Here is a 12,117-nt window from a genome sequence, read left to right as displayed (position 1 = left end):
GAAAACCACTGCGCTTTGGACCTCACTTGTAGTTCTTGAATTTTCCCCCAGAGGAGATCATCAGATTGGAACAAAAGCTTAATGTATTTCTGCCTTTGTGTGCCTGTGCCTTACTGAGTCAGAATCTGGCCTGGATCACTGTGCTCGTGACCTCCCTGCTTGAACCTTCTCATCTGTGGATAAGTGCAGTAATGTACCCTTGTATGATTTCACTTCAGTGAGTAAATAAATAAGTGTTGCTTTTCACTTTTATAATCACCAGGAAAAAAAAAAATAAAGGCTGAACGAAACCAGAAACTCTGTGATTTTTGTTTGCTGGGATGCTTGCGTTTTCCCAACAGCAGGGATGTGTCCTGCAAATGTAAATGTGTGTGTGCAAAAAGCACTCTGAATCTGGTTTCAGAATAGGTTTTAGTAATAGAAATCGTCTCTTCTCCCAGACTTCTGTTTGCAGCACATTATGAGAGTTTGTCTGTATACTTTAATTGGTGTGAAACGCTGAGAAGCGCACACCTGGGTTGCTGTAAGTGGAGCATGTGCGTGAGTGTGCAAGTGTTTCTGAGAACTCTGAAATGAGTTAAATTTTGATGATGTGGGATATGATTTCTGGGTTTTTTTGTGGAGAATGAGAAATGAGGGCTAAGGGTTATGATAGAAGGGGTATGATTTTGTAGGGCTCATTCTTCAGTCTGGGTAGGAGCAGGCTGAGCATTTGAAGGACTCTTAGTGGCCAAGTACAGAGACCTGAAAGAACCACTGGTGATAGCAGATCATTTCCTGCAGCAACGGAGATAATTACAGAACCTTCTTCTTGAATAAAAGAAGAGTATCTTCCTTGCAAAAAACAACAACAAAGAAAAAAAGAACAACTGGGATGTCTGTGTCTGTGCAGAGTATCTCCACAGTTCTTGGAATTTGAGGGAGTTCAGATAAAAATCTGAGGCTTTTAAATCCCCATTGTCATTCAGTTCATTTGTAGCCACAGCTAATGCAACTTCTTGTCTCCCTGTTCCCCCAAAATGTGATCCAAGCCTATTTCCAGCATGGAAGCACAGACCTGACTCTAAAATAACACAGCATGAAAAGTAAGCTAGAAATCCGGATATATTGAGTGGGAATACAACTAGCTCCTGCGCTGGGAGAGGAAGGAAATTGGTTAGTTTGAAGTGGAGAATTGCTGGTAAGTTAAGAAAATGCATTTTAGTAGGCAAACCATTTTCAGTAGTTATGAAGAAGCTTGGCACTGGGAGAAATATGATTTCCTGTAATCAAGGTGCTGGGAGTTGCTTGCCAGCCACTAATGCCTTTAGGGAAATCTTAGTAGCAAACCATGTAAATGAAAGGGATATTAGCAGAGATTGGCTTCATTTTCGTTTGGGCAAAACCATAAAAAGTTACGGTGTTTCATATACACTACGTTGACTGGTTCGGTTATCTCCTGGTTGCCTTATTCCAGAAGTTGCTGGAAAATGCTGTGATGATATTGGTGAAGCTACCAGTAGAACTTTTATCTGTTATGCTGCAGAGAACTTGTGTGGCAAAAAGGCTCATAAATGTTAAATAAGAGAAATTTTTGGTCAGTAAGGCCACTGATAAATCTCCTGTTAAATTAAGTGTGCCTGGAGTCTTATATTTAACGGAGCTTTCACAGCTGTTGCCAAATTCCAGTGAGGCTCGGGCATTTCCAATAATTATTACAGCAAAATTTACGGCACATATTTTTTTCTATTGATATATTAAACATATTTGCAATAGAACATGTCCTCCAATGGTCAGGTTATGTATCCTGTTTAGAGGTATGCCCATCTTTGCAATCATCGTAAATATTCTGAAAAATGTTCTTAATAATTCTTTGCCGTGAATGAAGATTCCTCCTCACATCCCTTCCTGTGCCACGGGTAGGTGAGGTTGCCAGCAATTATCTGTGCCATTGCATTCACAGAACTCGCTGCATCAATTACTTTGTAGGGACAGAGTTGCTCCCACGTGAACCTGTGCGTTTACCGGGAGGCACTGGAAATTAAATCAGGTTAATTCCTTTTGGTCTTTCTAGCCAAGCTGTGTTGGCATGTGTAGGGATATGTGCGTGTGTTTTGTAGAGTCGTGTGTTGTAGTCTTTGAAATGAATCCACTTGAAGTTGGTACTAACCTGCCTCCTGCATCAATGGAAATGGATATTATGATTGTTGTGTTGAAGCGTGCGCTCAAATGCATTGGGAGTTTGATACTATTTTTCAAACTGCCAAATAGATAATGTCAGAACATTTCTGAAATGGGATACTAACATCAAGATATACTGCACCAATCAACTAACATCAGGCAAAGTACGGTGTAAAACTGGGGATGTAGGAGACTACTACAGAATTTCCATTTTCATTCCCTATGTCAACAGCTTTGTAACTTACCTAGCAGATTGTTTTATGTTTTCCAGACATATTCTCAGTAGACTACAAACACTACATTCAGCTCAGCCTTCAGAACCCAAAGAATTAGATATGCTGTAGTTTATGAAATGGATGTTTATGAAAGTATCCTTTGTTTGAATTGCTCAAAAACCCAACATGAATTCAAACTTTGACAGCGTAAGCAGAAAATAAGAGGGCCATAGTGATCTCCCAAATGTAGCCTTAACTATTGAGGTTCTCATATTGAAAATGCAATTTTCTGTCTAGATGTTTATGAATGTCTTCAAATTCCCTTTCATAATAGCCCCTTTCTGACAGGCCTTTTTCAACTCTGAAATATGAGAAGAAAGGTTGCTGCAGAATGTAGTATATACCATTATAGGAGGTACACCTCTGTCCCTCAAGCCAACAGTACTCTTTTGGAAGTCAATGATGATATATGCATGTGTAGGAGGTTGCAGAGCCTAAGATCCATTGCAGAGAAGCAGGATTCTTTTACCGAATCTCAGTGAGTTCGAATGCTAAAATACAGTGTGACACTTTAGGGAGTCTGTCTTTGTAAAATGCATGACTTCTGTGTGGTTTTATAATCTGTGTGCATAACTCCAGCCTTGTGTATCTTCAGAGTGCTAGCGAACCTCATCACGCAGCTGCCAAAGAACAGTCAAAGCTGTTAATATCGAATTGCTCTCTGCAGGTAGAAATGTGTCTCTTGGGTTGCAGAGAGTCTGTGCTAAAACAGGATCCGGTTCCCCTGGCCTGCCTGCGTGTGTTAGCAGCTGGGGAACAGGGATGGGTGGCAGCAGCTCTGTCAGAAATGTGGGTGCAGAGCACACACCACGGCTGCTTGCACCATCCATGTGCTCTACTGACTTTCTGACTATGTAAAACGTGTTTTGAAGCTGATAAGAAGACTGCCACTGATTTCACTGAGCTTGATGTCATGTCAGTGGACCACAAAAGATCAATGTTAGGAGAAAGGAATTGCTGTTCTCCGATTAAAGTGCTTTTTTTTTTCTTTCTTTCTTTCTTTTTTTTTTCCCTCACAAAAGCATAAACTTCAGGTTTGATGTATGGTGCAAGAAAAGAGAGATGCAGATGTATCAACAACGATGCTCATCCTTGGGTTTTGGGGAGTCAGTGCATGAGCATACTGAATGCCACAGAAAATCCAGGAAGGCCACGGACAAGCAAAAAATATACAGTGTGTGGGTTATTTTGTCATTTATGTATTGTGGACTTGTGTACATGGTAGATTCTGGCTCTGTCATGGACTGCAGTGTGACAGAACCAACTTTTATGTTGGAGAAATAGCAGAATGCTACTTATTTTCCTTATTGCCTGGTGTCCTGGAGTGTTGAGTAAATTACTTTAAGGGAAATACTACTTTGAAGATGGATTGCTCAGGTACTTGGTAGGAAACAGATATGGTCCAGCAACAGTATGCAACTAAGGTCTTGGCTTCCACTTGTACACTGACAAAGGCAAATCTATTCCATGTTCAGCTTCCTAAATCGGCTTAATAATACACATTAAAATACCAGTTGACCTGCAACAGGAGAAAGAAAATGTTTGTGATGTTAAGAACCTTAAGATGAAATAATTCCAAGTTAACCTGCAGCAGCTTTCTGGCATAAGCAGGTCCCTAGATGGTGAAGGGAGAAATGCACACCCTGGAAAGGTCAGGCATGTGCTGAAGCCTCCTTGAGCTCCCAGTTGACAGAAATGAGACGTGGGCAAAGGCAGAAGCAGAGCTGCTGAGGAGTAAGGGAGGGGGTGTGCTAGTCAAAAGAGAGATATAATATTGCTATTTCTGATAGCACTGTAAGGTATCAGGAGTCAGAGCTAAAGTGCGACTGCACTGTGTCCTGTATTTGTTTAATAGTTCCTAAATTTTGCTCTGCTCTTGGGCTGCTTCCATCAAAGCACTGTCATCTGCTGGCTGTTCTGAGCTTTAGCCAGCCTTTATAGAAGTGCCAGAGAAAAAGCAGCATCGTTCAACACAGTATAATGTGTAAATAGTTTTATACTGACATGGAACACGGAGTAGGGAACATTTAGATTAGTGTATTGTTTCAGCACTGGACAAATACAAATGTTTCTCCCAAGTCTAAGGATATTTTTAATACTGCTTTTCAGATGTTCTTTTATTTTCCTTGAAACTGAGAATGCATTCTTCCCAGAATCTTTAAGCTTGCTCTTTTATTTTTTTTAAGGGCATCCTGTCAGTTTTTAAATACAGTCTTTTCATGTTGCCACTGAGCTGCTTTGATCTGCAGATGAGAACCGATGAGATGCAGCTTCCTCATTGCCGGGCTGTGCCAAGAGTTCCAGGAGCCCGCCACCGTCCCAGCCAGGGTAAATCATCCTGGCAAGACTTTCCAGAGCAATCTTTTCCCATTGCCTGCAAAGCAAAAGGCCCAGCACAAGCAATAGCATGAAAGTAAACATAGAAAAAAAGAACATCGTTCAATGAGCTTGTTTTGTTTATGTAATGGTTGCTGTACAAAAGGGCGGCGATGGCACCATGTCCATGGGGAGCCTCTCCCTTTTTCCCTGCTGCCCTCCTGGGGAAGGAATTCATCTGAAAATGCAGCGTTTTGAGTGCCTTTCTGTGCCTAATATCCGGAAACACATGAGTCCCATGAGGGGAAATGGGCTTTTTTGGTCAGCTCATGCCAAATTGCACAGTCGTTGGTTGGAAGAGGTAGCCCAGTATTACTCTCAGAATACCTGATTCCTTCAGGTTTGGATGAGGGACCCTTTTTAGATTAACTGCCACTTGAATTCTACAGCATGTGTCAGGGAATGAGTAAATAACACACAATTCCTGCCGTGGGATCAGCATACTAATTTATGGCCAGATCTGAAGCCTTTTCCCAAGGCAAAACACAATTAAAGTCAGGCAGAACTTGGACTGTGTGAGGACTTCCGTTTTTGATCAGTGAATTTTACTTTTCTTCGTTTTTATTGCCTTTGAACAGTAGTAACCACGTTTCTCCTGTTGGTGATTTTATATTATCCTGGGTCTCAAATCCCTTGCACTAAAGACCTAACCTCTTGGAACCCAATCCTATATGATGCGCTATGTAAAGAACTTAATTCTTATTGGGATAACAAGTTTAAAAACATATATTTTTTAAGCACATCCGTGACATTTTTGTTAACCTGGTTCTAATGGTGATCTGACAGTAACAGCAAAGGATGAAATGCGAAGAACAGGCTGAGATCTAATCTGGCCTAACTCATTGATTCACTCCCCGACCTTGGGTGAGCCTTTTGACCTGCCTGTGCCTCAGTCAACTCAGCTGGAAAATTGGGTAAAGAGCGGAGCCTGTTAGAAAACCATCTTCAATTTGAGCAAAGATTTTCCCGGAGACCCAAAAAAGTGAGTGGAGTCGTTTTGTACAGACATAATTGATTGCGGCCTGCACAAGAATAACATCCTGAGCTGTGGGATGCAATTGATGACATCTCGTTCGCCATGTGGTGCCCGGGTGGTCTCTGCTAGGCCACTTTTCATGTGTCCAAGGCTGTGTTTTCCCTTCCACAGCCATGCCTGTCCTCGTTAGGAATGTGGCTCCAGCATTGTGCTGGTCCAACAGGGTATTGTGGAGTAATTACTATTCCTGCTCAGTTCACAGTTACTGAACTACATTATTATCCCCTAGATTTATCACAAGCTAAAGTGGCATCACATGCTGCTGTATCAATAAAACATAAAAATAAAATCAGGTCTCTACCCAGAATTCACCCAAGTGCTTTACAGCATTCCCTTGCCCTCCCAAGCTGGGTTCCATGCCATCAGCCCGTGAGCATGGCTGCCTGTAACTACACAGGAGAGCCAGGCTGCAGCCCTGAAGCTGAGCCCTGGTGCCAGCCATGCCATGCTCAGGGCAGGAGCAGCAGTGCAGGAGGTGTGCAGCAGCCAGAGCCGTCCGTCCGTTCCTGCCCCGGAGCTGGGGCTGCTGCTGCTGCAGCCCGAGAGCCGTCAGGAAACGCTGAAGTCATGTGGATGGAAGCCAAGGGCATTTAAATGGCATGTGGATAACCACTCGAAATTGGCAGCATGTGATCAGCCTCATGCACAAAGCTCCACACTCTCACGAATTTGGCACTGTTTGTACTGGGCAAAGGCCAGCATCTCTTGTGTGTGCCAGCATGTTTAAACTATCCTGGACTTACTAATCTATTCTCCATGACCCACGCTGGAAAAATGACCATTTCCTTTTCCCAATTCCCACATCTGCTATTTGTTTTCCTCCCTTTGCCTTCCTAAGATTTGGGAAGGAGTTCAGGAATGCACGGCGCTATTCAAAACGAAGCTGACCTCAGATACTGATGGCATTTATCTGACAGCGCTCGGAGGTAAATAGTTAAGGGGATACCGTCATGTTTCTTCCCTTTCTCAGGCATATTTCTAGGCATTTTCAAATTAAAAACAAAGCAGCAACAGGCACTGTTTTGTTCCAAAACGTTAGCTAGCTGTATGGCAGCAGTAGGAGGGACTGGGTATCACCAGTGGAAACTAGTAAATCCTGCAGTGCCAGTTAATTGGCTCTGTCATTATCCTTCCATGAAATGTTCTAGGTTTTAACATTAATATTAGGTGCAAACACCTACAAAAAGTCACTTCCACCGGTCCAAATGAAATTACTACGTGGGAATGACATTTATGCTGGAATAAAATCATCACTGTGCCTCGTATAAAATAATATATATATATATTCTGCGTTAAGAAAAATCCCAGTCTCTACTCACTTTAAAAGTGCGGGCATAGAGGAACAAAATGAAATTTCACTTGAAAATATTCAATTTTATGAAAGGAATAATCCAAAAACATATGTTTTATTACAGCGGGCAAAAGACCCAAATAGCAATGAAATGTGAGAAGCAGTAGTGGCAGATAGAGGGTGAAACGTGGCCAGAATTTGGAGAACGACACAAAACCTTGTACTGCAGTCTTGAGAGTTGTTGAGACAACTTAACACTGACTTCACTGGAACCAAGAGTTCACCCTTCTTTTTTTCCTGGGGTTTTTTTTTTTGGTCCATAATGCATTTCTCTGTGATGCATTTCGATCTGAATGAAGCACTTTTAAATTTTCTTAGGCATCCCATGTGCACAAAGATATATATGCACCCTTGAAAAAAGAACAATAACAATCACATCTTGGGAGAGATAAACTTGTTAAGAAAGATTAACGGGAGATTCAAGCAACGGGGTTACTATGGCTCACGTCCACAATGATGCTTATATGCCTTTATTTTAACAAATCAGTTGAAGTTCTGTGTTAAAATAGAAATTGGAGGCTAAAAATGGGATCTAGGCCTACTGCTGTATATTCCTCTGGGTTTACAAGGCTAAGCAGAGGTCCAGGAATTACCCACAAATATTTGTTGAGTTTTATATCAAGAGCCTAAAATAGAGGCATAGTTATGAAATTAAAGGGAAAGGAATTTATAAAGAGCTGAGTATACTCTGTGCAGTGCTGTACTTGAGCTTAATATCCAAGAGTGAGGAGCTGAGTTTTTCTAAGTTCTCCTGCACGTGGTCCTGCCAGTAGTTAAGGATTTGATGCTAGGAAGGAGGTGCACAGCTTCTGGTGTGCCATGTGCCAGCTGCTCCTTCATGAGGCCATGAGCAGCTCTTGTTTCAGCAGGAACTCATACGCACTCTGCTGTTATCACTCCTACGTTCCTTTTGCTTTTACTTCTGTGCAGATTTCCCTGAGTATCTTTGTTCGAGGTTATTTTTCCCAAGATATATTACATTGCATTTTTCCAAAGTGGGTGTCAATTGCCACCTTGCAGTAGGAGGCTGTACATTACACGTTGAGATCGCTTCTGACCAGCAGGGCCAGCTATTGGAACCCAAAACTAGAGATGAAAAGTGCCATTGGTGGCCAGAGTCCACCCCGTGGTGCCCCTGCTGGGCTGGTTCTGCCCACTGATAGCTGTCCTGCTCGAGCTGCCTCTTTGTTGGTATCTCGGCATGGCTCACACTGCGCCCACACTCAGCATTTGCTCTTTCCAGCAGATAAGATCCTCTTTTGTGTCCATGGGCTGCCAGAACAGGAAAACTCAGTGCACTGGTGGAATGACTGCCATTGTTACAGGCCATCCCTGCTCAGTTTCAAAAGATATTGCATGTCCACGCATCCAGAAATTGTAATGGCAGTGGCAGAAAGGCATGGCTTGTTCCTTCCAGGAGGAATCCTTACATTTTAAGCAAAACGTCAAATAAACACACAAGTGTTTGAAAAAATAGAACATGTTTTTGGCGTAGTGTTTAAATACGAGATTATTTCATGCAGCATGAAAGGCAGAAATCTAGTGGCTGCTGCTATCAAGTGATCAAAACCCATTGCTTTGAGTAGAAAATGCATGTTAGTAGCCAAACTAAGGGAATAATTCCCTTCTCAATGAAGTCAATGGCAAAGCTCCATTGGATTTCAATAGCCATGAATTATGGGCAAAGAGAAAAAAAAAGCAGTTATTTGTAATTGTAATTGACTTAGTTTGCAGTGACAAAGTTGCCACTCGGAGGGAAGGTGTGCATCCTAATTGTCTTCTCTCCCTTGCTATCGCTAGGTTTAACTGTGACTACCCGTCGGTCGCTAATATTTTTCTTTCACCTGCTGGGACACTTTGCTATGCGTGTTAACAGCACTACAATTGCAGCAGGGACAGTCCTGGCTGATATTCAATTAGATTAAAAGCAGTGATTTTTTTTAATGCTTTCGTTGTTCCTTTTGACATGTGGGTGGTTTTTCATTTCTTTAAGAATATGGCATGAAATTCATCACAGTAAGAGCGTTCTTTTATATGCTGGAACAAAGAGGGTAGAGAGAAAACTGGTAAGTCTTTCAGCATAGTTACAAAAAGACAGAGGAAAAAGAGAATGTAAATGGTTTATTCTCCTTTCTGTGTTTAGGTGAAATGTTTGGAGTGACTGCCTTGCAGCTTATCAGCTAATTGAGGAGAGAATGGTAGCACAAAAGCACTTTTTTGTTAGGGAAGTAATTAATTGATTATATGTTGTTTCTTCAGCAATTACGTGATATTCCCCTGTCAACATACTTCAAATCATTGTGTTGGTGTGAACACACAGCATCTTTGCTGCTTCCAAAAGCAGATGTATGGGGTCCTCCTCCCTGGCCGGCCCACAGACCCGTGGCTGTGCCCAGGGCTTTCCAGGAGTGTTGGCTGTGCCGGGAATGCCAGAGAACTCCGCAGACAGGAGACTGTTCCATAATTAAACTCCGTGCAAAATAAAGGGAGATCTTCATCACGCTCTTTGTATTCATATCAAATCTGTTGCCATGGGAGCTAGCACTGAATAGCAAGGTAGGCAAAATCAGTAATGTTACATCACGTTTGCCCTGTAGCCACTGGAGGGTCCCTTAAAATAAAGTCTCCTTTTATCTTTGCTTTCTGAATAAACATAAAACTAGATTTTTAGTGCAAAATCCTGATTTCAAGGTTATTGATGCCAGACTAAATTAATACAGTCTGTGCGATAGCATACAAAATCCCCAGCAAAACCAGGGATACTCCTGTCTTTTGAAAGCTTGACATTTGTTTTTCATCATGAACTTAAAGGTCACCAGCTACAGATGAATCAGGATACCTGCTTGAGTTTACATTTACATGCATTTTATTTTATTCCCATGTGCACTTTTTATGAGATCCATCACTGGAATAAAACTGTAGCTCTCTCTTATTATCCGGGTTTGATAAACTAGAAGAGTTATCAACCTGCTGCCTTTAGGAACAGACGAGTTGTCTCCAGCGCATCACGCTGCAGCTGCAATTCAGTTTTCTTTACTGCTTGACCTGAGCAGCCCCACTAATTTCAGCTGTTAAAAAAGTGGCTCTCTGCTCCTCATCTGTAACGCTCCGCATTTTGTCATCCTGCTCACTCCCCAAAATGATGGCAACGTTGCACCGTCGAAGCAGCTGAAAAATGATTTGTGTGCATTGATGCTTGTTTAATTCTTGTTTTATTTCTGCAGATGAAGATGCAATTAATCAAAACGCAGGTTTCAGAACTTCCAGTGATTCTAAATGCCTCCTTCGGACTTACAATGAATGTGTTCCATGTCTTCTGCATATGAATTTTTGTTTTTGTTCAGGCTAGCAAGTGACCTGTATTGCTGCACAGATTTTTTTGAAACCAAATAACATTTTATATTTTTACCAAAATACCTGTGGAGCTGACAGAGCATGATGCATTCATTTTCCTTGATTTTGTAGTGAGGGAAAAGGCTAGCATGAATAATTCAAAAATAATGCTGAGACTGTTAAGATTTAGTACTGGAGAGGTCATCACAGTTGGGAGAATGAGCTAGGAGACTATTACTATTCCACGATCTTTGAATCTCAAGGTGACATCATTATTATTTCTCTATATCTATAATGTGGTGCTGCAACCAACTTATTGCAGTGTTTCTCATGTAGGGTAGAAAGATCAATTACATACAGACCTCAAAATGTGAACTATAAGCATAGTGTCCAATAAAACTGTCATTAACAGTCACCACAATTTTAACTGTATGCTTCCAGGTCAAGCTGTCTTAAAAATGATAACTGACATTGAAAGGTTGAATAAAGAGCACTCACTCCAACGGGAACAATTCCGTACCCAAATAAGTTTTCATTAACCAATTTGCTAATTCCATTCTTGAGTTTACAAAAGCATCCAATGTTTCATCGATTTGTGTTATTGGTTCCGTTCCGCACGTTCAGAGACAACCTGAACAAAACAATCATCGTTTTTCCACATGATCAGCATCAACAGTAGTATTGCTGAATGCAGATAAAGCATTTCTGTGCAGTTTGGTTTAATTTATTCCTGTCTTTGACAAGAAACTGGGAGATACTACGGGAAGTGTATCTCAGTAGCGTGTGTTGCATGACTTTAACTGTTACCTCACCTCTCCCTGTGCTTCAACTGCTCAACCCATGGAATTGTGCGCTCCCAAAGCAAACAAGTCCCTGTGGGATATGGCAAGGCAGTGCGTGGCAGGAAGCAGCCGGCAGGAGTTCGGAGCGGTCCCTGATTGGCTGAGTGCTGCCTTGTATGTTTAATTAAACATTCATTTCCCTTGGAGAATATTCCTCAAGACTGTAACTCTTCCGGTAAACACTTTTCCTACTCATTTTATTTTCTCTTTGTAATTTGCACGAGTTTGAAAGATAAATACGTTGGCTTTCTTAAGGAAATTATGAGAGAAAAAAAGGGTTTGTAAGCCACCTGTTCTGAACACCGGGATGCTTTGATGTGAACAGCATTAAAATATTTCTAAGAGATCTGCTGCGAATCTTAGTGGCAATGATTTCCCCTTCTGTTCTGGAGGAGCAGCTCCTCTGCTGCTTTCTTAATTCTTCCCTGCTCCTGTGTTGCTCCGGCAGCCCACTCCTCAGCTGTCAGCTTTTCAATGGCCAGCAACTCCTTCCAGTGTTTGGGTCTGACCGAGCTTGGGGGTGGTCTCATTTTCTAAATTCTGATCCGATTTCCCTTGCTTCTGTGAACCAGATTTTTTTACAGTGAGATATAAAAGTATTAGTATGAGTAAGTAAATGTATACATGGAACAGATAGGGAAAAAAAAAAAAAACATGTAAAAATGAAGATCTTTATTTTGCTTACAAGGCCTTCAGGTGTGGCTAGCAGGGGGGCAAGGGCCAGCTGGCAGAGCACGGGCTCCA

The sequence above is a fragment of the Gallus gallus genome, chromosome 6 (genome assembly GCF_016699485.2).
Source record: "Gallus gallus isolate bGalGal1 chromosome 6, bGalGal1.mat.broiler.GRCg7b, whole genome shotgun sequence".
NCBI lineage: Eukaryota > Metazoa > Chordata > Aves > Galliformes > Phasianidae > Gallus > Gallus gallus.
This window is presented reverse-complemented; position numbering follows the sequence as displayed.